Source organism: Bubalus bubalis, chromosome 13, assembly GCF_019923935.1.
Source record: "Bubalus bubalis isolate 160015118507 breed Murrah chromosome 13, NDDB_SH_1, whole genome shotgun sequence".
In the NCBI taxonomy this organism is placed as follows: domain Eukaryota; kingdom Metazoa; phylum Chordata; class Mammalia; order Artiodactyla; family Bovidae; genus Bubalus; species Bubalus bubalis.
In genome coordinates, this window is record NC_059169.1 from 34,072,203 (window position 1) to 34,097,833 (window position 25,631).

At 37.3% G+C, this 25,631-nt stretch overlaps 1 pseudogene; it reads right to left on the minus strand.

Moving 5' to 3' along the window:
- Window positions 1-23,036: 23,036 nt before the first annotated feature.
- On the minus strand, window positions 23,037-23,131 carry LOC112578589 (annotated as a pseudogene).
- Between the last annotated feature and the right edge of the window lie 2,500 nt (window positions 23,132-25,631).

The window sequence follows — 25,631 nt, forward strand, 5'->3', positions numbered from 1 at the left end:
TGTGTGTAGTAATCTAGCCCTGCTGTGAGTGGACTTTCTCCCTTTTGGTGGTCTGAAAATCTTTATTTCACTTTCAATTTTGAAAGATATTTTTAATGGTATATAATCCTAAATTCACAGCTTCTTCCCCCTTGTAATATTTCAAAGATACTATTTGATTGCCTTCTGGCTTGCACAGATTTTCCATGAACAGGTCAGGTGATATATTTCTGAGGACTCTAACTTGTTCCCAAATGTTATGAAGGGAATTATTTGACCTACTGTTTTATACACCCCCACCCTTTGGCTTTGAATAGTTTTTTCTGTCTCATATCTGTAGATCAATACTTATCTCTAAACTCAAGAGATCCTTTCTAAAGATCTTCAGCACCTTGTTGATGTAATTGCTTTTTCTCCATTGTGCTGTCCCCAAAATTCTAACTAGTTGATCTCCCCAAACTCTGATCTTTACCTCCCAAGACAGCCAGGCTCTGTTTGATTTTTCTCTGCCTTCACTGCATTCTGCAAACTGTCCTATACTAGGGCATTTGGTCACCTATGTCAATTACTTTCCTGTGTTTCAAGGATCACTCTCTTTTGCTATTTTTTATCCAGTGTTTGAAAATCAATGTGTTGTATTTTTGGTCTATTATTCTTAAAAGAAAAAATATAAATCTAATACTTTTTTCTACATCATGGTAGTTCAATGGTAGAGATGGTAGAATTTCAAAATCCAGAACTGTAAGATAATAACTTTCTATGGTCTTAAGTCATTACGTTTGTGGTAGTTTGTTATAGCAGCCACAGGAAACTAGAACAGTGTTCTTAATTTTTGCACTCAAACCACATGAATACATACATATTTAAAACTTGAGTATTGTTTACAATTCCACCTAATAGCATTCAAAAAATAGTCAACAATTCTTCTCAGTGATGTGTCTATTTTAGAAAAATTAATTTGGGAAATGCAGGATTTGCTCATATTTTCTCCCTCTTCCTCCTTACCACCCACATTACCAAGTAATTATGAGTTTATATTTTAAGGGCCTCTCAAATATGTCAACTTCCATGCAAGTCTGCTATCATTATAAACTACTACATTAATCCAGAAACCATCCTTTATTATTTACCTGTAGCAGCAACCTACTAACATGTCTCTTACCTCTAACCTCATCCCTCTAATATTTATCCTCTACCCCTGAAGGGGAGGAAGTTTCTGAAAATGCATATCTAATCACACATTACTTCTCATTCAGATTCTTGACTGCCTCCTTTAGCTCTCTAGTCAAAATCAAGTGCTTCAATTTAACCCACAAGGCCATTTGTGATCAGGACTGTGCCCAATACTCTAGTTTAACATCCTGTTATTGTCCTACCTGAACTATTCTAATTATGCTTTGATCACCAGTCTACATGACTTCACTGCCTCTCTTCTGTGCTCATCTCAGATCCTATTAAGGCCTTTATCCTAGCATTATCATACGTTATTGTAAAAATAATGCATGTAAAATAGATAGCCAACAGGAATTTGCTGTATGGCTCAGGAAACTAAAACAGGGGTAAAAAAAAAAAAAAATGAATTCACCTAACTGTCTTATCTAATTTAATAATAAAGCTTCCTTAGGATAAGAATCACATGATTATTAGGCCAAGTATGTTTATAAAAAGTGTAGTTCTAGCTTCACAGTTATATCTACTGAATGAATGTTTTTGTATAAGAAAAAAATCTGTATGAAAGCCAAAATTGCCCAAAATGTGCAGATACTTGCTAAATGAAGAAAAGGTTTTCAGTGCAATTAAGAATTAAAACAAACACTGGGTAAACTTATGACTTTGAATAGAATAAAAGTAAGCATTAAAAATCATTTTAGAATGAGAAGACATGTATGTTGTGTTTAGTTACTGATTTACATCTCTGTCTTTAAAGGAAGATTATAACTGCTTATATAAAATGAATGTGTGTAAAAGTCACATAAATTTATATAAAATAAAGTAAATTGCTAAGCATATGTTTGATTTGTACATTCCTTAAAAATAACATGTCTTCCTTCCAAAATGGAGTGATTAATTTAGATTCTTTTTGAAAAGATAAAGTGCCTAATTTTTTTCCCCTTTTATTTTGTCGTCCCCAGCTCTTTTTTCCTTTTCCTACTAACATTGTAGATACATTGCCAAGATTGCTATGGCAACTAATGAAGTTTTAAATATAAGACATTCAATCCAATGTTAATAAATAATTTAAGAATTAAATGCCTCTAATGATAGCTGGGCTTCCCTGGTGGCTCAGATGGGAAAGAATCTGTCTGCAGGAAACCTGGTTCAACCCCTGATCAGAAGATCCCCTGGAGAAAAGAATGGCTACCCACTCCAGTATTCTTGCCTGGAGAATCTCATGGACAGAGAGGAGGCTGCCAGGCTACAGTTCACAGGGTCACAAAGACTTGGACACGACTGAAGCAACTTAGCATGACATGAGAGAGTTATCTTTATTATTCAAAACTAGTTTGTTTTATGGATGTTTTGTTTCCTCCCATGAAAAAGTTTTGGTTAAAAAAAAAAAATGATGCATGCTAGGAACTAGTTTTTTTCTAAGTTGTACTTGAGTGCTTTAAAAGAAATATATACAGAAACAGATGTGACCACTATGTCAGGATACTAAATAGCTGACCCGCTTGGTCCTAATTATTGATAGTTTACCACGGCATTAGCCTTGGCTTCTACAAAAGCGTTAGCAGAATTGACAGCAGGAACACACATGATTTATTCATTAAGAATGAGCTATAGCTTCCTGCGTTTTCAGCTCCAGGCACTCAGGCTGTACAGTGCCCTGTCATTCAGCAAGAGCTAGTCCCAGGCAGGAAGCACTTCAGCATGTTTACAGAAATATCTTTTAAAACAGACTTAACTATCAGACAACCCCCTTGGAAAGCTTTCTCTCTAAGAAACTTGGCTTAAAGATTATCACTCCACACTCACGAAAATCAATGTTGGAGTCTGACAGTTGTTCCAGACTGATGTTGGATTTCCTTTCTTCATTGAATTGAATTTCCTGCAGACGGTGAATATACTAACAGTCACCAGGTGCTTTTTCCTGACTCTTACTAGTGAATTTTTTTTTAAGCCATTAAATAGACCCCTTATGTTATATCAAGTATTCTATGTGTACAGTGGGGAAGATTGTGATGGATAGTTGTTTAAGAAACCAACAACTGGTGAAAGGCAAGCCTGCCAGTTTTTGTACATAGGCTAAGAATGATAACATTAATAATAATATGAAGTAGCACTTCCTGAGGATGGAGTAAATGTCAGGCATCTGATCCGCCCTTTATGCGTTATCCCACTTAATCCTCAACTAGAACTCTGAAATTGTTTTTATCTCCATGTTACCAATGTTTCTGTTGAGCCTAGGATATTTTGAGTGTCTTACCCAAAGTGAGAAAGAAATTCCTGGAGCAGTAATTTGGCGGCAAACTATCAGAGTCCAAGACCTGAGTTCTCAGTCACAGTGTTAAAAGTGCCTTCTGATCTTTAGCATTCCTCCCATTCCAGGAGTAAAGAACACACACAGATCCATCACCTGAAAGATGGAGATCATTTCAAAGTGATTTCCAAATTGGTCTCCAAATTTTAGCAACTTCTGAAGCTGTTACTTTGCCAACAAAGGTCCATCTAGTCAAAGCTATGGTTTTTCCAGTAGTCATGTATGGATGTGAGAGTTAGACTATAAAGAAAGCTGAGCACTGAAGAATTGATGCTTTTGAACTGTGGTGTTGGAGAAGACTCTTGAGAGTCCCTTGGACTGCAAGGAGATCCAACCTGTCCATCCTAAAGGAGATCAGTCCTGGGTGTTCTTTGGAAGGACTGATGTTGAAGGTGAAGCTCCAATACTCTGGCCACCTGATGCAAAGAGCTGACTCATTTGAGAAGACCCTAATGCTGGGAAAGATTGAAGGCAGGAGGAGAAGGGGACGACAGAGGATGAGATGGTTGGACGGCATCACCAACTCAATGGAGATGAGTTTGGGTAAACTCTGGGAGTTGGTGATGGACGGGGAAGCCCAGCGTGCTGCAGCCCATGGGGTCACAAAGAGTCAGACAAGACTGAGCAACTGAACTGAACTGAACTGAAGCTGCTGATCTATATTTCCCATTGCCTAAAAATGCCCTGACAGCACTCAAATTCTTTTATTCTAATACTGTTGCCAACTGCATTTACTCTCAAGTGCTTTAAATTTTCTTTAAACAAACTCAGACTCCAAATAAAAACTAAGAATTGGTCTTCCTCAAGCCTCAAATTTGAATTTTTCTCTGAGCAGCCACCATCTGAAACTAGAAGATTGTAGCCATCAGAAACGGCTGCATATGGCTTTTGGCAGTTACGGTGGAAGAGGCATTGAGGAGACCTGTGGGAAATTTTTAACATTTGAAATAACTTTTGAGGAAGTAAGTAGGAAAGAGGAGCCTGGCAGGCTACAGTCCATAGGTCCACAAAGTTGGACATAACTGAAGCGACTTAGCACGCAGGCACACACTCTAATGAAAATTGTTTTGGCGAAAACTTAAATGATCAATATTTGATCTCTTTCAAACTTCTACTTTAACTTTAAAAATATAGCACCCTGATCTTGAACTTCTAGCCTCCAGAAAATAGAAGTGTCTATTGTTTAAGTCACCCAGTCGATGCAATATCGTTATGATAGCCCAAGCTGACTAGGACCCTATTTCACTAGACAGAGAATTCCCTGAGGGAAGGGGCTCAGGTTTTATTTCCTAGCATCTAACAGGGGGCCTGGCACACAGAGGGTACCTCTCATCTGCAAAAAGGGTAAATGAAAACATGCATAATGGATGAATACAAGGTGCCAATTTTTGTAGGGTTAATTGAACAAATTAATTTCGTACAGAGAGCATTTAGCTGTACATTGAGTCATTAATGGAGTTTTACAGTAAGCCATGATTTTGTTTTATTTGAATACATGTGTTTTTTCCATCCTACTTCTATATGTAACAATCCCCAGAAGGAACTAAAGAAACAAGTGAATGACAATGACACCAAGACCATAGTGTCATTATACATGACAACCATTAATACATGGTATTAATAATTAAGAAAAAGGTGATTAGTAAAACGGTGGTAGAATCTTGGCTATATCACTTGCCAGCTTTGAGACCTCAGGTGAATGGGTTACTCTGCTGAAACTTCTGTTTCCTGGAGAATATGGTAATTGCTGCCCTCCCAACTCACTGTGTTGTGAGAATTAAATGAGACGAGGTACACAGTGATGTCTTATGAGCTCTAAGCATGACACAAGTTATGAGCTCATTCAACCCACAAGGTCTCAAAGTCTTCTACATCCAAGGCTGCTGAAGAAAACAAGATGGTAACACCAAGGTCTCTGACCTCTAGGAATTCAGAAATGTGAATAAAGGAATAGGTGTGTTGGGTTAGGAGCTACAGTAGTTCAGTGTGGGTAGAACTCAACATGTAGGGCTTCCCTGGTGACTGAGTGGTAAAGAATATGCCTGCAATGCAGGAGACCCAGTGTTCGATCCCTGGGTTGGGAAGATCCTCTGGAGCGGGGCATGGCAACCCACTCCAGTACTCTTGCCTGGAGAATTCCACAGACAGAGGAGCCTAGTGGGCTGTGGTTCATGGGCTGCACAGAGTTGGACATGACTGAAGCAACAACAGCAGCAGCAGCAGAACTCAACGTGTTCCCAGAAGTGTGGTGGAAAATACAATTACAAATGTAGTTAAGGTCCAGTTTCAGAAGAATCTTAACATGTTCTGAGTGGGAACTTAGACTTTTATACTAAAGGGAGCTATTAAATTATTTGCAACATAGAAATGACATGATCAGTTTAATGTTTTCAGACACTCCCTTTGGCAGCAGAAAAAGATATTACCCTGAAGGAGACTTTAAGCTCAATGGATTAAGGAAGGTTAACTCATACCTATAACTACAGATTGTTGATTTGGGTTATATATCTAGTATAAATAAAAATAGTAATAAAATTATTTAGTCAAAATTTGAAACCATGGTAGTAGCTTAATATTTTATCGTCACACTTGGCTTCCCACCTGTGTGTTTCTTTTTCTGCTCTTTAAAAGCAATTGTTCTTATCTCTGGTCAACAGATAAAGAAACTAAAGGACAGAGATTAAATGACATAGTATGAAATAGCTGCCAGCCCTTTTCAGAGGCAGAAATAAAATACAATGTATTAATGATTCCTTTCCAGTAACCAGTGTGGTCTCAAAAACCAGGTGTCAGCAAAGTACCTGCTCTGTCCATAGACAAGTAGGACAATCTTACTGGCATCTGGCTTTGGTTATCTGTTGTGGCAGGCTACCTCCTTGTCTGACTTCACACCAGACCCAAAACAGAAAAAGAAATATGTATGAACACATCTCTGAGTTTTCCTCGGGCTTCAGGGACTGGCCATTACATCTTCTGTATCTCCTCCATAGGAAAGAAGCATATTTAAGTGCTGGAATAAATGGTCACAGAGACTAGTAGAGCCTGACTGTTGCTAATGGAAGATGTTCTGTCCTTGCAGGTCTTAGAAGTCTGTTGTCATAGCTTTGCCGTGTTGTGAGGGAAAAATAAAGGCACTGTGAGAAATATATTACATAGAAAAGTCCTAATTTCAGGGGGAAATTTTCTTTTTAGTGCACTCTACAATGGGAAAAGGGTTCTGCTTAAAATGCTTGGCGAGGAGTTGATCAAGAGGCTTCTGGGCTTTCTATGCCCTTTAACCAAAGACGTTAGGTGTATCTTCAATGAGAAATAAAATGACAAGGGAAGACACAAAACTTGGAAAACAAGATTCAAATGCTCTGTACCTGATTTTCAGAAATGTTATAAAGTATACAAATATATATCATGAAATTTAGAAAGATGGTAACGATAACCCTGTATACGAGACAGCAAAAGAGACATTGATATATAGAACAGTCTTTTGGACTCTGTGGGAGAGGGAGAGGGTGGGATGATTTTGGAGAATGGCATTGAAATATGTATAATATCATATATGAAACGAGTCGCCAGTCCAGATTCAATGCACGATACTGGATGCTTGGGGCTGGTGCACTGGGACGACCCAGAGGGATGGTATGGGCAGGGAGGAGGGAGGAGGGTTCAGGATGGGGAACACATGTATGCCTGTGGTGGATTCATTTCGATATATGGCAAAACCAATACAATATTGTAAAGTTTAAAAATAAAATAAAATTAAAAAAAAAAAAGAAAAAGAACAGAGCTTGAAAAGCACATGATATGTGACAAGTTAAATTGAAAGTTCTTTCTGTTAAGGTATTATTCTGTCTGGATTATGAAATAGTTGATAACAGTCTTTTAAATTTATAGGAATAATATACTGTCATTTGAACTCTCAGTTATGTCTTCCCAATCCAATGAATGAAGCTGAGTCTGCTGTATTAGAAGGAAGAAACGTAGCACTCTATCAAACTGTGGATATAGTTATTAGGTCTGTGTGGTGGACCTTAAAGACACAGTGAAAAATAGCAAACAACTATAGACACTCTGCATAAGCCCCACTACCTTGAAGGATGTAAAAGAAAGAGAAATGATAGCTAATTTTTTGTCTCGATGCAAGGACACTTAATTTACATTTTATGGGGAAGCATTTTGTAAATGCAATCTAATTAATGAAGTTACTAATAAAATTATGCTTTTCAATAAATTTTACTAAGATAGATTTTTAGGAAATGGATGCATTTAATAAATCTTAATAGAAATGTATCAAATAGATTCACTTCAAATTAAAACAGTAAAAATTATCTTCCTTTATAATCTTAATTTAATTTCAAAGCCTAGAAAAAGAATTTAAATGTAAACCTGTCATTCATGATCAATACGTGAGGAATATAAAAAGTCTGAAGCATAATAAAAACTACACAGTAGATTTATATGTTCATTTTTGTGGTTTATGGATAGTTTATTATCTACTTTATACTAACCACAAAAGAAAACAGTGTGTTTAAGAACCAGCAACTTTTTATATTAAATCAGAACAGTAAACAACTCAAAGAGATGAAGATAACTTCATTAATGATGATAGGAAGCTGGCTCGGATATAAGTAATTTCCTACTCTTATCTTTTGTTTTTAGTCTCAACTTCAAAAGAGTAATGAGAATCAGCTTTTCCTTCTCCTGTTCCTCTCAAGGCTCTTTGTAAATGTATTGGGAAAGTTTTAGGTGCTATGTAATACTAAGATGACATTTGGGAAAGAAATATATTACTTTATTTTTAAACAGGACACAGTGGAAATGAACACTATCAACAGTACTAAATAATTACGGGAAAGGAAAAGAAAGCCATGACCTGAATCACTATTCAGCAACTAAAACTAAGAATACAGGCTTGTGATCTTCCACTGCTGTAATATATGGCTTTAACCATAAGAATTAAGGGTACATCTACCTAGGACTCCATTTATTAACTGTTTAGTATTACATGTGAAATAATGATGGCTTAACAGTATTGAATGTGAAATGATTTCTATGTGCTTCAGGATCTAACTTGGTAATTAAATGTGTAATAACGTTGGGTGGATTTATTACTAGCAGAAAAATAATTTTGCTGAAATATAGTTAGTGTAGAATAAAAATTGTAAAGCTGAGTTGTATTAGAGAACTAAGCTTACTTTTTTCTTCTTTCTTCTTCATCTCCTCTCTTCAATTTCTGCTGTTGCTGCTAAGTCACTTCAGTCGTGTGAGACTCTTGCGACCCCATATCAGCAGCCCACCAGGCTCCCCCTTCCCTGGGATTCTCCAGGCAAGAACACTGGAGTGAGTTGCCATTTCCTTCTCCAATGCATGAAAGTGAAAAGTGAAAATGAAGTCTCTTAGTTGTGTTGGACTCTTAGCGACTCTTAGCAGCCCACCAGGCTCTTCCATCTGAGACCCTTTCAAATTCTAAAAATCTAGGAAGCATCTGTGAATTTAAAAAGTAGCAACTTCCATCCTTTATCCAGATTCTAGTTCACAGTTACGTTTATTCTCTTTGTACACTCTTTTTCTGCTCCTGGCAACCCACGCCCCTCTGGCTCTCATCCTTTGCCCTGGCCTGTAACACCTCATACCCTCCACACTTACTCGCACCCCTTTTTTCCTCTACTTGTCAATGCCCATCTCTTCTTTAAGAGTTTTTTCACTTCACTTCCTTGGTTAACTATCTCCAGATTCTCCCAAATAAAGTGGTTAATTCAGAAAATAAAAAGATCTATGTCTTCTTGTTAAAGGCTAGAGATGTAGGGAGGAACCATGTCAAATACAATTTGGACCTGTCAGTTCAGTCACTGAGTCATGTCCAACTCTGCGAATCCATGAACTGCAGCACGCCAGGCTTCCCTGTCCATCAGCAACTCCTGGAGCTTGCTCAAACTCATATCCAGTGAGTTGGTGAAGCCATCCAACCATCTCATCTTCTGTCGTCCCCTTCTTCTCCTGCCTTCAATCTTTCCCAGCATCAGTGTCTTTTCTAAGGAGTCAGTTTTTTGCATGGACCTATACAGAGTGAATACGTCAGAAAGAGAAAAACAAATATTGTGTATTAACACATATATATGGAATCTAGAAAAATTGTACTGTTGAACCTATTTTCAGGGCAGCAATGGAGATACAGACATAGAGAACAGACTTATGGAACGGGGGGTGGGGGGAGAGAGGGTTGGACAAATGGAGAGAGTAGCATGGATGCATATACACTACCATATGTAAAATTGATAGTCAGTGCGAATTTGCTGTATGACTTGGGAACTCAAACTGGGGCTCCATGACAACGTAGAGGGGTGGGATAGGGTGGGAGTGGGAGTGGGGTTCAAGAGGGAGGGGACATATGTCTACCTATGTCTGATTCATGATGATGTATTGGCAGAAATCAACACAATATTGTAAAGCAATTATCCTTCAATTAAAAAATTTTTTTTTTAAAAAAAGCTATTTGGAGGGATAAACCAACAAATTTGAACTTTATCATGAGTCATGGCGTGTGTGAAGGACTTCAAGTAAGAACATGTTATATTCTTGTTTCCATTTTAGAAAAATTCCTCTAAATGACAACAAAGGGTAGTTTGGAAGCAAGGGAGATTGGAGGCAGAATGTTTTATTTCTTTCAGTAATTACATATGTACACAAAATAGACTATGAGTTTTTTAATGGTACACTGCATCTGTATATAAGCATTTTATTATCAAGTGACACTGTAAAAATTTATATTTGGAAGGATACTAAACTTTGGTCTATGTAAATTTCGTGACATTTTAAAGTAGAGGAGAAACAAAAGACTGAATTTTTCTACAGTTAATCCAATACCTTTGCTTCTTACACACATACACACATCCTGTTACACTGCAATTGGTAAAGATACATTTTTGTTAATCAGACTTTAAAAGGACAAATAAATGTATAAAGTGTCTATGTAACCATAATCATAATTGATTATAGGTTGGGAGGTAATATGTTCTGATACAGACCTTGAATAGAGAAAAGTTTGACATTTCTTTGGTTCAAAGGTTATAGTTGGTGAGTTACTTTCCACAAGTATTCTTCTTTAGTATATTTAGATATCAAAGATCTTGGTCTTACTTGTTTAGAAGGAACATGGCTCAAAGCTTATTGCAAATAAATCTCCCCTAAGTTTCATAAAACAATTCACGAAAACACTAAGGGTGAAAATGCTTCCAAAGTGGCACAGTAGTAAAGAATCCTCCTGCCAATGCAGGAGATGCAGGAGATGTGGGTTCAACCCCTGGGTTGGGAAGAACCCCTGGAGTAGGAAAAGGCAACCCACTTCAGTATACTTGGCTGGAAAATTCCATAGGCAGAGGAGCCTGGAGGGCTACAGTCTGGGGGGTTATGCATAGCATAACAATACGCAAACAAATGCCTGTTGTAGTTCAGTCGCTCAGTCATGTCCAAGTCTTTGTGATCCCGTGGACTGCAGCACACCAGGCTTCCCTGTCCTTCACCATCACCCAGAGTTTGTTCAAACTTATGTGCATTGAGTCGGTGATGCCATCCAACCATCTCATCCTCTGTCATCCCCTTCTCCTCCTGCATTCAGTCTTTCCCAGCATCAGAGTCTTTTCCAATGAGTCAGTTCTTCCCATCAGGTGGCCAAAGTATTGAAGTTTCAGCTTCAGCCTCAGTCCTTCCAGTGAATACTCAGGGTTTATTTCCTTTAGGATGGACTGGTTGGATCTCCTTGCTGTCCAAGGGACTCTCAAGAGTTTACTTCAACACCACAGTTCGAAAGTATTAATTCTTTGGTGCTCAGCCTTTGTTCTTATCCAACTCTCACATTCACACATGACTACTGGAAAGACCATAGCTTTGACTAGACAGATCTTTGTTGGCAAAGTAATGTCTTTTCTTTTTAATATGCCATCTAGGTTGGTCATAACTTTTCTTCCAAGGAGCAAGCATCTTTTAATTTCATGGCTGCAGTAACCATCTGCAGTGATTTTGGAACCCAAGAAAATAAAGTCTGTCACTATTTCCATTATATCCCCACCTATTTGCCATGAAGTGATGGGACCAGATGCCATGATGTTAGTTTTCTGAATGTTGAGTTTTAAGCTAGGTTTTTCACTCTCCTCTTTTACCTTCATCAGGAGGCTCTTTAATTCCACTTCACTTTCTGTCATAAAGGTGGTATCACCTGCATATCTGAGGTTATTGATATTTCTCCTGGCAATCTTGATTCCAGCTTGTGCTTCATGCAGCCCAGCATTTCTTGTGATGTACTCTGCATATAAGTTAAATGAACAGGGTGACAATATCAGCCTTGACGTACTCCTTTCCCAATCTGGAACCAGTCTGTTGTTCCATGTCCAATTCTAGCTGTTGCTTCTTGATCTGCATACAGATTTCTCAGGAGGCAAGTAAGGTGGTCTGATATTCCCATCTCTTTAAGAATTTTCCACAGTTTGTTGTGATATACACAGTCAAAGGTTTTACTGTAGTTGATGAAGCAAAAGTAGATGTTTTTCTGGAATCTCTAGCTTTTTCTATGATCCAACAGATATTGGCAATTTGATCTCTGGTTCCTCTGTCTTTTCTCAGTCCAGTTTGTACATCTGGAAGTTCTTGGTTCACATATTGTTTAAGTCTTACTTGAAGGATTTTGAGAATTACCTTGGTAGCATGTGAAATGAGTGCAGTTGTGTGGTAGTTTGAACATAGTTTGGTACTGCCCTTATTTGGGATTGGAGTGAAAATTGACTTTTCCTGTCCTGTGGCCACTGCTTTGTTTTCCAAATCCCTGGCATATTGAGAGCAGAACTTTCATAGCATCATCCTTTAGGATTTGGAATAGCTCAGCTGGAATTCCATCACCTCCACTAGCTTTGTTCATAGTGATGCTTCCTAAGTCCCACTTGACTTCTCATTCTAGAATGTCTGGCTCTAGGTAAGTGATCACACAATCATGGTTATCTGGGTCATTTGAATCTTTTTTGTATAGTTCTTCTGTGTAAGAAATGCCTATTCCTAACCAAGTATTAACAAAATGAAGGTTGTTTAACAGGTAAAAATTCATATTCTATGTAACTACCAAAAGTAGCATAAAGAATTCAATAAAAGGGTGAAAGTGAGTGACAGATGTTAAAGGAATACATTGTGTTTTATTTGAAAATTGATGGATGATTATACCACACATTTATACATGCACACATAAACCTTACATGCCTGGGTCCTTTGCGTGTATATTCTGGAATTATTTCATAGGTAGCAATTGTACAATCTGAGACATATATCTGATCAAAATCAATAGCAGTTTTATATTATATTTTCTATAAATTTGACCAAGTTTTTGTAGATTTGATTAGTCCTATAAAATTCATTGGCAGTATCAGTACCAAACCAGATGCATTGAAATCTAGAGAGATTAGATCAGACTCTGTAGTTGCTGCGTGTCCACAAAAACACATACAAAACTAGAGCAGAGAAAAAGAAAATTGGGCTTTTTAATTTTTCATTGACTCATACTTGATTCACAATATTGTTTCTGGGGTACAGGTAAGTGGTTCAGTTATACATGTGTATATATTCTTTTTTGTATTTTTTCCATTATGGTTTATTACAGGATATTGAATATAGTACCTGTGATATAGAGTAGGTCCCTTTTGCTTATCTATTTTATAGATAGTAGTTGTATCTGCTAATATCAAACTCCTAATTTACCCCTCCCCAACCCACTAGACCCTTTGGTAACCATAAGTTTGTTTTCTATATAAGTCTTTTTCTGTTTCATAAATAAGTTCATTTGTGTCACATTTTAGATTTGTATATAAGTGATATTATATAGTATTTGTTATTGTCTTTTTGAGTTACCTCACTTAGTGTGATAACATCTAGATCCATCCATGTTGCTGCAAATGGCATCATTTCACTTTTTTCTTTTTTTGTGGCTAAATAATACTTCATTGTATACTTGTATCACATCTTCTTTATCCATTCATCTGTTGATGAACATTTAGATTGCTTCCATGTCTTGGTTATTGTAAGTTGTGCTGCTTTGAACATTTGGGTGCATGTATCTTTTGAATTATAGTTTTTTCTGGATATATACCCAGGAAAGGGAATGCAAAATCATATTGTATTTAAAGGACCCTCCATACTATTCACCATAGTGACTGCACCACTTTACATTCCCATCAACAGTGTAGGGGGGTTCCCTTTTCTCCAAAACCTCTCCAGCCTTTATTATCTATAGACTTTTGAATGATGGCTATTCTGACCTGTGGCTCAGTGGTAAAGAATCTGCCTGCCAATGCAAGAGATGCCAGAGACATGGGTTCAGTCCTTGGGTTAGAAAGAGGGGGAAATGGTAACCCGCTCCAGTATTCATGCCTGGAGAATCCCATGGAAGAAAAGCCTGGCGAGCTTGGTCCTTAGGGTCACAAGAGTCAGACACAACTGAGCAACTGAGGACACGCTCATTCTGACCTTGTGAGGTGGTACCTCAGTTAGCTTTCATTTGCATTTCTCTAATAATTAGGGAAGGTGAGCATCTTACATGTGCCTATTGACCATCTGTATGTCTTCTTCTGAGAAATATCTGTTGAGGTCTTCTGCCTCCCAAAATTGAACTTTTTTAATCAGGCACATTCAAGTTTAAATTCCACTTTGACCACATAGCATCATTGAGCAAGTGTCTCAGCCTTTTTGAACTCTGTTTTCTTATTTGTAAATGAAGATAATATCACTAATATTAACTTCAAAATGTTGCTGTAGAGATAAAATGAAGTAACACATGCATAATACCTAGCACAGAGTCTAAAGGCAGTGCAGGTGGAATAAAATATAGCTATTGTGTAGTTGCACACAGCATTGTCATCAAGAAGAGACACAAATGCCATCCAGAGCACAAAATCGTTAAAATGTAATTATTTCCAGAGGGGTGGGTATTAATGAAAGAAGGAAGATTTAGAAAGATTAAATAATTAGAGAATCATCTGTAGGTTGAATTTTAATATGCAAAATTGATGGTAAAGGGAATTTCAGACAGAGAAAATAGAAAAAATGTCAGAATATTTTGGGTCTTTAATATGAGTATTGTTTGACTGGAGAGAATTTGGGTGTAGTCATGAAGAGACTTGAAAAACCACACCAGGAAGTATAATTGAATTCTTAAAGAGCAACTGACATGTTTTGAGGGCTTCCCTGATAGCTCAGTTGGTAAAGAATCTGCCTGCAATGCAGGAAACCCTGGTTCAATTCCTAGGTCGGGAAGATTTGCTGGAGAAGGGACAGGCTACCCACTCCAGTATTCTTGGGCTTCCCTTGTGACTCAGCTGGTAAAGAATCTACCTGCAGTGCAGGAGACCTGGGTTTGATCTCTGGGTTGGGAAGATCCCCTGGAGAAGAGAAAGGTTACCCACTTTAGTATTCTGGCCTGGAGAATTCTATGGACTGTATAGTCCATGGGGTCAGAATGTGTTGAACAAGTAAATATCATTACATAACATTTTTTCCTTTACCAAGATTATTTCTCCCCATTTTGATTTTTAAAGATAATGATACTATTAATAATACCTAACACCTAATTTTTCTCCTCCAATGTGTAAATTAAGAAAGTTTATATATCAACATTTATTACAAGTCCTATATTTTTAAATGCTTGGGGGAATTATTTTTGAATCCTTAGCAATGCTATTTTAACAATATTGCATCACATATTCTGATAGTGAGAACTAGCAGTTGTGACTAAAACATTTAAAAATATATACTTAAAAGAAAAATATTCCCTAATTTGAGGATGTGATTTTATCAGTCTCTCCTCCTCCTCCCCCACCCCCCACTAATTTGTCTGAACTCACGATGAACCATTCTTCCTCTCTACTCCTTGAAAGGCCTTGGAGGTTCTTTTTGGAACAGACAAAATTTCCCCGCTACTGCATAATAAAGACTGGCTGATCCACCATCCAGTAAACATTCAACGGGAAGGAAACAGCTGGTGTATGAAAGAGAGGCTTACTCACACATTTCAAGATAACTTCCGATTAGATTCATCCTTAGATTATTCCAACCTACAATGTTTCTGGCTTGAATAAAAACCATATTGAGTGTTTCAGGAAGGAGAATTTGTTTCTGAATGCCAGGCTCTGTGTTCAGCCTAGCAGAAAGGCCCCTTATCTCTTTGGGCTCCCACAGGCTTGTGAAATAAAAGTGAGTTGTGCATCGTTGGTTTGCCGTGGACTCCAAAACCCTATCCAAATGGCTGTGTCATGCTCTTCATTCAACAGATGGAAAATATTGCCTTGCGGCTCAGTGCCAGGAAAGCAGGCTCACTGGGAGAGGTGAATAGGGGCCCACAGAGGTGTCCCAGGCCATGTGCATTCCAGTTAGGGGTTAATGGTCAAGGAAAGTCAGAGTTCACTGAGGCAAGACAGAGAGAAATGGCCAAGCTGCTTTTGTGATTGATGATCAGTGGAATGCAAAGGAAGAAGAGAAAGTAAGCAGACAAAGACATTTCAGTGTGGAACACTAGTGTTGGTAATGACTATTAAATCTACCTCTGATGATTTATAGTGTAGTTCTGAGGCAAACCCACACTCAGCTCGGGTTGCTGATAATATGTAAATCATGGGAAGACGTTCAAAAATAACAGAGTTCATCACAACTATTAATTCTAAAGCTCTTTTAAAATTTGCTTCTTCTTTTAGTATTTTATGTCCTCACACAATATCTGAAGTCATCCAACCAGATATAGTTGCACAGCACCTGAGTGGAGCTTTAGTTAATCATGTGTCTCAGAATCACCTGCCCACCTCTTACTAACTTGAAGGTTTATTGGGCTTGTAGCTCTTTCTTAGGGCTTCTCTGGTGGCTCAGTGGTAAAGAACCCACCTGCCAATGCAGGAGATGCAAGAGACATGGGTTTGATCCCTGAGTCAGGAAGATCCCCTGGAAAAGGGAATGGCAGCCCACTCCAGTATTCTTGCCTGGGAAATCCCATGGACAGAAAAGCCTGGCGGGCTACCATCCACATGTTCACCAAAAGTTGGACAGAACTGAGCACACACACATGTAGATCTTCTAAGAGTCAGGATTAAAGAAAACAAAGCTGTTATGATGGCAGGTTGTTTATGTCAGTGGACCCTATGTGTGTTCTCTGGACCGGCAGCATCTGCATCCTTTGGGCATGTTAGAAATGCCAGTGCTTGGACCCCACTACTGAGTAGAAAGTTCTGTGGAATCTCAAGGAAAACAAAACAAATGAACAAACCAAACTAGAAGCCGACTCATAGACACAGAGAACAAAGTGTTGGTTGCCAGAGGAGAGAGGGACAGAGGGATGAAGGGGAAAAAAAGGTAACTATGTGAGGTCATGAATGCCTATTAGCTTGATCGTGGTGATCATTTCACAATTGATATGAAACCATCATCATTGTGTTCTACAACTTTTGTATATCCAATTTTTGTCAATTATACCTCAATAAAGCTGAAAAAAAAATTTAATTTGATTCTGGGGTGGGGTCCAGTAGTCTGTGTTGGAACAATCCCTTCAGGTGATTCTAACTTCAAGTAAATGAAACCATTGGTTTACATAAAGCCACAAAGGAAACTAAATGATTATTTTCAAATTGTAAAGAAACACCAAAAAAGAGAGAGGCATATAGCAACACTAACTTTGGGAGCATACTATCATAAGAGTTCAAGAAATAATAAAGAGATATCGTGTTAAATAATAATAATGCCTTAATTTCAGAGCATTTTATAACACTGTGTATAAAACACTTTTCCACACATTATTGTCCTGATAGCACCATGGGTTGTTTGTCAAACATATCTTATAACAGGTCAACTTTCTAGAGATAGTGACCTATAAAAAGTGCTGAAAGTCAGCAGTATAATTTACATAAATCAGTGATAAAATGACACTTCGTTCAATAAAAAAATGTATGATGAAATATGAAAATATCCTGAAAGGGTTATGCTGCATTTCAGGAAAGTACAGGTCTAGGTGTAACCATTGTTTTTTTTTTTAAACTCTTTTCTATTTTTCTAGTCTTCATATTGGGTGACCTACAAGTACACTCAGGGATATTGTCCAGAGTGTAATTTTTCAACAACGGGAAAAAATTTTTGTAACCATATTACTAATCCTTGTGACCTACATCCTTCGAAAGGAGAATTCTGAATGAAGCTTTAATGCTTATGAATACTTTTAGCTCCATGGCCTATTTATTATCCCTAGGAGGTGGGTATTTAATCTGTCAAACATTTGTAAAACACCAAAAGCAGTATGGCCTTTGACCTGGGTCACTAAAATGGTACCCGTTCTAGTGACTTTTTGATTTCACCCAGCAGGATCCATACATTTGTACTGTGCCTTATGAAGCATTCAGACAGAGTATGATCTTTGACTTCTGGCCACCTGTGTCCCATACTTTTTGTGTGAAAGAAATAAATGACAGGCTTGGAGATTAAGCCCAGCTCTCCCTTTTTATTCAGGTGTATTGCCAGCTGAGTTGAATGACCCATGGGTGCATTAACTTATAATATTTTTTACTGTTATAACGTTTAGTAATTCATGTGTTACTGACAAATTATCTTAACATTATGTGTCACAAACAGGTTTTATTCTTTGGTATGTAGGTATATCAATTCAATAAAAAAAATCTAACATAGTATACGCACACATACCTATCCATCCTTAATTACCGCATGTGTTTTCCATATTAATGTCATCATCATTGTTTTTGAATCAAGGATCTTTGACATTTTGGAATGGTTTCCAAGGGTTTCCAAGAAGGTTTCTATATTACTATTCCAGAGCCTATCCTGGGGATAACATTTGGAGATTCTATTGTGAGCAAGTTTCATTTTATCAGTTTTGAAAAGTTCTATGAGAATCTACAGCAAAAGGATCTCAGCTAATAAAGCATAACATCTAACTCAGTTGTCTATCACTTTAATTCACTCATTCAAGGGATGGTTATTGAATCTCCCTTGTACCTAGATCTATTCCAGGCACTGTGGAAAATATAAAGAGGGGTTTCTTCCCTTGAAGAGCCTGATGAATGAGTTAAGACAGATGCACAAATAACTGCAGCCTAGGGTCAGACTGCCCATGTTCTATACCAGAGGTGTAAGCAATGGTTTATGAATGCTTGGCTAAGAAAGAGAGAGAGTGGCTTTATGGAAGAGGTGATATTTATCCTAAGACCTGAATGATACATAGGATTTCCACAAATATAAGTAGAGAGAGAAAATAATCCAATTAAGAATAACAGTGTGAACCATTAAACAGAGGAAGAAAAAACTGAGACTTTTAAGCAAATGTCAAGTAGTCCATACTGAACTGATAGTAAAGCAAGTGAAGAAAAGTCGGGAGACTTAAGTAGAAAACATGGAAGGAACTAAATTGAAGAGAATACTGAATGCCACGTTAAGGAATTTAAACTTTCTAGGAATAGGGAGTTGAGAGTCATCAGACTTTTTTAAATCAAGGGAATAAATTCTGGCTAGAGGTTTTCAAAATAAGATTGTACCAATAGAAAAGATCACCATTGTTAAGAGTCGTGTCAAACAGCTTTCTATTTCCAAATCTTAAACTTGTTAGTGATATGAATAAGTCTGTTTCTACTTCTTTTTGTGTCTCTGTTTTCTCATATGGAAAAAATTGGAATAGTTCCTTTTCTATCAGGGTCCCTGTGAGAATTTATTCAGGGAATACATACAATGCATCCTAATAGAGGATCTGGACTACATGAAGGAAATAAAAATGTCTTTATTTTTCTCCAAAATTTTCATGAATGGGGAATTGAAGACTGGGAGTAGGAAGATAAAATATAAATATGAATCAAGGTGGTAAAAGAATATTCACATTTTATTTTTAATATGTTTGTATGAAATATATAGATTAATCTACATGTTTATAATATGTAGATGCAGTAGAATATTTTTCTGGTCTAATTTATCCTACCTTATTTCGACATCACAGGTGAAAACTGAAAATTTTACTTTAGTTTCAAATCATAAATTTTAACTGCATATGAATGTTCTCCAATACTTGTTTACACAGGTTGAATGAATCCCTTTATTAAGTACTTAGTGTTGTCTCTTAACTTACATTAGACAAGCTACACTACTTTGGCAGAATTCTGAACAGCTTTAACCCTTAAAAGGAACCGATTGCTCCCCACACACATACATTTATCTAAGATAGTATTTACACAATCTTGACATGCACTGCATATGGAATACCATAAGCAGGTCAATCGATTTGTTAATTTGTTGTTCAATGTTAACACAATTCCCAACTCCAATATGAGCAGTCTGAAACATATACATAAGTTCTTTTTTTCCTGCTTCTCAATTCAAGGAATGCATTAAAAAAAATCAAAATGGACTTCTGTGAGTGACTGAATGTCTCCTGTATCTGATTTAGCATCTGGTTTTTAGCATCCCTCCACCAAAAACCCTTTTTAGTGAATTGAATTGATTTTTTGAAGATTAAATCAGTAATAAATAATATGACTTCAGATTTTACCAACTTGGCTGCATTTGCAGAAGTCACCAATTCCATCAGAAGATGTCAGCTGGAGGTTCTTACAGGAGGGATTAGTAGTGTTGGGATAAAAACCAATGTAAATAAATAAAATTAATAAAATAGGAAATACTTACATCCTGAACATTGCCAAATCTGGTTCTCAAATTTTGTCTTCTCAAACCTCTCCCCTACCCATAACCTCTCCATCATGCCCAAATCTTCTCTTGGCAATGTCCAAGATGGTTAAATGAAGCTGGTGAGGGACCAGACTAGAGGCCTGACCAATAAAAGGCAACAGAGCAGGGACTGGCAAGGGCAGGGGACACAGCTGAGGGGCTGCAGAGAACCCTCAAAGTGACGACTCTCACTTGTGAGCTCTGTGTACACATTCCTGCACCCTGCAGAGTCTCAGGGATACCTGGTGGGTCTCTGCTTCTCCTGAATAAGACCTATTTGCAGGCTTAGAGATCTGAGTCTGGAATCATCCCTATATTTTAGAAAAATTTACCCACTTTATTGAGGTATAACTGATACAAAACACTTGTACATATTTAATGTACATCTTATAACTTGATGGGTTTGGAGATGAATATACCTGTGAAACCATCACCACAGTCTATTGCCATAAACATATCCATCAAATCCAAGTTTCCTCCTTTTGTGTTTATTATTATCACGTTGGGGGGGGGGGGAGGTGATACAAATACCTAATATAAAATTTACCCTCTTAAAAATTGTTCAAGTACAGTGTTGTTTACTATTAGTCCCCATGCTGTACAATGGAGCTCATCTTTTTATTTTAATTGGAGTATAGTTGCTTTACAATGTGGTGTTGGTTTCTGCTGTACAACAAAGGGAATCAGCGATATGTGTATATGTATCCCCTCCCTCTTGGACCTCCCTCCCAAACCCTCCATCCCACCCATCTAGGTCACCTTCCTGCATAACTGGAACTTTGTACCATACATCAACTTACACCATACATACACCAACATAGGTGACTATGGTTTTTCCCGTGGTCATGTATGGATGTGAGAGTTGGACTGTGAAGAAGGCTGAGCACCAAAGAATTGATGCTTTTGAACTGTGGTGTTGGAGAAGACTCTTGAGAGTCCCTTGGACTGCAAGGAGATCCAACCAGTCCATTCTGAAGGAGATCAGCCCTGGGATTTCTTTGGAAGGAATGATGCTAAAGCTGAAACTCCAGTACTTTGGCCACCTCATGTGAAGAGTTGACTCATTGGAAAAGACTCTGATGCTGGGAGGGATTGGGGGCAGGAGGAGAAGGGGACGACAGAGGATGAGATGGCTGGATGGCATCACTGACTCGATGGACATGAGTCTGAGTGAACTCCGGGAGTTGGTGATGGACAGGGAGGCCTGGTGTGCTGTGATTCATGGGGTCGCAAATAGTCGGACACGACTGAGCAATCGATCTGATCTGATCTGATCCCCTCCCTCTTGGACCTCCCTCCCAAACCCCTCCATCCCACCCATCCAGGTTACCTTCCTGCATAACTGAAACTTTGTACCATACATCAACTTTCACCAGGAAAAGTTTATGTAATATAAATTCTGCATTTAAATATATGCAGAAATGCACAGTCAAAATAATTATGTAAAAATATTGTGATATCATATTGAAAATAGATGGACAGAAGACAATAAGGAAGGGCGTATAGCCAGTCTTGAATTTCCTTCTTTTTATTTCATCACCTTTTTCCCCACCCTTCACACCTCTTCTTTCTTTGTTCTTTTCTAATGACTCAGGGATGAAAATTTCTATAAATGCAAGAAATTTAAAGTATGCAATGTGATGATTTGATATACATACATATCGTGAAAAAAATTCCCACAATGAAGTTAATACATTCATCAGCTCACATATCTTATGATTTTTTATCTTTATCTTATGAGTTTAAGTTCTACTGTCTTAGCAAATTTCAATTATGCAATACAGTGTTATCAACTATAGTAAACCTGTTATATATTGGATCCTCAGAATTTATTCATCTTGTAACTGAAAGTTTATATCCTTTTACCAATCACTCCCAATTTCACCCACCCCCAATCCCTGGTAACTGCTTTTCTATTGTCTTTCTCTATGAGTTTGAGGTTTTCCTACACTCTGTTTATCTCAAAATCTTTAGTGTTAAGTATGATTTTATGAGAAACTGATGCATGCATGCATGCTAAGTCACTTCAGTTGTGTCCAACTCTGCAATCCTACGGGCTGTAGCCTGCCAGGCTCCTCTGTCCATGGGATTCTCCAGGCAAGAATACTGGAGAGGGTTGCCATGCCCTTCTCCAGATCTTCCCAACCCAGTGATAGAACCATGTCTCTTACATCTCCTGTATTGGCAAGAGAGTTCTTGACCACTAGTGCCACCTGGGAAGCCCATGAGAATCCAGTAAATTTTAGATAATAGGAAGGTAGGATGAACTTGACTACTCTTGGGGATATGCTCTTTATATGTTTATATGTTTATTAGCCAGTGAAATATTGAGATTATAAAAAGACAACAAACATGTTTTCTATTAAATGAACAGTCAGATAAATTGAGATTGAGAAGGCCCCATCCAAGCAAGTTGGCTTGGCCATAACTTATTTTTGAAAATTAATTTACTAGAATTATATATACATCACCCCTGGGTCCTTAGTTCATGGCACACTATAGTGAAAAATACATCTTTCACATGTGTCAAACCTTCAGAGCTCACTACCATATACCCTGGACCTTTACAACTTCATTAAGTTGACAAATGTCACCTAATGAGGCCTCCTGGGAAATGATTCTGGTATACATTGTCCACAAGGGAAAGCTAGACATCCATTGTAAGTGTATTTTGTTTGTTATAATCTTACTCAGGCTTTTTTTTTTTTTTTTGAGTAACATCGCTTTACACTGCCGTGTCAGTTTCCTCTGCACAGCAAAGTGAATTAGTCATATGTATAAAATACATCCTCTCATTTTTGGATTTCCTTCCCACTTAGGTCACCACAGAGCACCAGGTAGAGTTCCCTGTGCTATACACTAGGTTCTCATTAGTTATTTATTTTATACGCCATGCTAATCTTCTCTGTATTGTTCCAATTTTAGTATATGTGCTGCCCAAGCCAGCACCAGCTTATTTTGACTTATATTTATCAGTGGTCAGTGTATGAAATTATTTTATATTGATTGATACCATTTGTTATATATTTGGCTTAAATATTGAGGACATAATGATAAAATAAAATTTATTGATAAAACATTTTATTGCTCACTGTAAAAGCAAGACAGAAAATATTTGCAAGATAGCTTTAAAATCTGTGCTTTTAAATGAAAAGGAGCTTTTTAGAAAGAAGTTTCATCATCTAATTTATGGAAATAGTAGGCACCAAATAAATTTCAATGTGTTTTTTTCAATTATAAAAAAGTACTTAGATACTTCTAGGACAAGAGGCATAGTTCTGGCTATTATAGGGAGTACTTAAAAAAAAAAAAAAATGACAGTCCAGCATAGGAGTTGGGCCATAATAGAGAGTAATAATTGTCATACCAGAGTTAGGATAAATCACTAGGGAGAAAAAGATTAAATCCAGATGGGCTCAGGAAAGTCCTGTGTGGAGATGGTGTTTACACCAATCTTTAAAGGATGGAAGTTCTCTTTCAGTCACGTTCTTAGATACATTTATATCGTACATCTGATAAAACACTTTTCTACTCTGTATTAGTTAACATATCTGAAATGTGCTTTCAGCATGCCTGACTCTGCCCAGTTTGGTCAGCCCTACACAGATTTGTTTTATGAATTAATCTATATATTGGAATGTCTTTGATTTCTGTTTGTTAACAAGATTGAACAAATATTCACAGCTGGCTCAGCCCTGCCTCTCTGAAGTCACAGTAACATCTTCCAAAGTGAATATTAATGGTTATCACCAGTGTCTGATTAAATAAAAAGTCTGTCTAGCATTACAGCTAAATATTAATTAATTCTTGTGTTATAATGTTGACAATTTGAATCTTATATGATACCCAACAGATACTAGAAACTCAAGAAATATTTTCAAAAATAATTTAGTGAATTTTAATTGGTTTATCTTAACATTTATATTGAATATACACAGTTTTTTTTCATAGCTTTTTGAGTGTGTACGTGCTAAGTCGCTTCTGTCGTGTCCAGCTCTGTGCGACTCTATGGGCTGCAGCCTGCCAGGCTCCTCTGTCCATGGCATTTCTCCTGGCAAGAATACTGGAGTAGGTTGCCATGCCCTCTTTCAGGGGATCTTCCTGACCCAGGGATAGAACTCGCATCTCTAATGTCTAACCTGCATTGGCAGGGGAATTCTTTACCACTAGCATCGCCTGGGAAGCCCAGGTTTTAGAGTACAAAGGAACAAATAAGCCATTTATATATGGTAAAGAGCTGATTGGCAGGAGTTGGCTCACTGATTTATTTGTAACCATCAGGCTGGAGGAGCAGTTAGGACTCAAATGTGATCAGATTCCTCAGCACATTAGCACTGCAGCACTGAATTGCTGTCCTCATGGTGAGCGTCCTGCAGTTTATCCTGCTTATTTGTCCTAAGGTACTGGCTTGGGAAAGCAACTCTGGATTAAGATATTCAATTCTCACTTCTACATCTATCCATCTAAAAATGTTTACCCTGTGTTTGGATGGTGAATCCAGCCTTATTAACCAGCATACAGTACTGTTAATATTTTTGCTTTCCTAATTTAAAATTTTTATTTTCTGATTCTGTATCTGCCCGCTCTTAACTTGAAAATTCTTCTTGAACTTCCACAGTCTCCCCATTTGATTTTTTGTCTACCTTTTGAGACAGATTCTTCTGTTTTCATTCCTTACACATAGGCCTATTAAAGATGTTCTTTTGTAACCTCTGATAGCCTCACTCCCATCATTGTTTTAAATGGAGATCAAAGAAGCAGCAATGTCAACCGTTCTAAACTCTGATCTCTGTGCATCTGGGCATTTCTAAATTACCATATTAACTCATCCTGGTAACTATTAAGATTCAAATATTTTATAACTATTGTAACTATTTCAGAAAAATAAAAACATTAAGTCCAACACGTAAAGTGAAAGCTCTTCTACAATACAGAAATAAGTTTCTTGTAAGTTTTTCAGTGGTATAAATGTTGTTTTAACCTGAAAATATGCCAACTTAAAATATATCACAGAAAAAGTTATAATAATTATAGAGGATAGATATTTTGAGTTGACAGAATCACTGGAATGTTTTCAGTTTTACTGCAATGGAAATTTTACTTCTTAGAGTTATGAAGATACTACCACATAATGAATGGATAAGTACCAAATTCTGTCTGTGCTCCATAATGATGTTTCTTATCACAAAATATTTACTTTGCCTACTTTCATAGTTGATAAAAAATCTTGCTCAATGCCAATTTTCTAGACAATTCTTCCACTGTATTATTAATAGTAAGAGTTCCTGGTTTTCTTTCTTCGATTCAGATGAAGCACTAAAGAAAGGCCACAAACTCTAAAATCACCTTATAACAAGCAACATGACTTGGGTTCTACAACTTTTTCCATGAGACAGGAAGCAATTGAATGTCTCCATGGCTTTATTGAAAGTTTTTATAAGTCTAGACA